The sequence below is a fragment of the Sinocyclocheilus anshuiensis genome, unplaced genomic scaffold (genome assembly GCF_001515605.1).
Source record: "Sinocyclocheilus anshuiensis isolate Anshui unplaced genomic scaffold, SAMN03320099.WGS_v1.1 scaffold590, whole genome shotgun sequence".
NCBI classification, from domain to species: Eukaryota; Metazoa; Chordata; class Actinopteri; order Cypriniformes; family Cyprinidae; genus Sinocyclocheilus; species Sinocyclocheilus anshuiensis.
In genome coordinates this window covers 1,447,253-1,447,531 of record NW_015544192.1, presented here as the reverse complement: position 1 = coordinate 1,447,531, position 279 = coordinate 1,447,253, and the positions used below count along the sequence as shown (strand labels likewise).

General features: G+C 47.3%; 1 protein-coding gene across 1 annotated transcript in view; it reads right to left on the bottom strand.

Moving 5' to 3' along the window:
• LOC107696540 (CUB and sushi domain-containing protein 3-like) overlaps positions 1-279 on the bottom strand; it is a 193,207-nt gene that overhangs the window by 31,861 nt on the left and 161,067 nt on the right. The window lies entirely within an intron of this gene.

The following is a 279-nucleotide window of genomic DNA, read 5'->3' as shown; positions in this document are numbered from 1 at the left end:
TTAGCTGGGCCAGTGTGTGCTGTGATTGGCAGCACTCGGCGCCTGGTCGGGAAATGTCATGCTCCTTACCATAGCCACCTGCGAGCTTCAGTGTAAATAAATACTGCGCCAAAACAAATAAATTTGAGCGCGGTTTAAACCCGGATGATTGTAACCACTCTAAGTTCGTCTGCCTTGGGAAAGCTAGCGTGTCTCCGACATAGTGATAACACTTGTTGCCTTCTCTAGTGCAGCTCAACCAAGTCTCATCCCATTCGTCGATATTTGTGATATCACAAA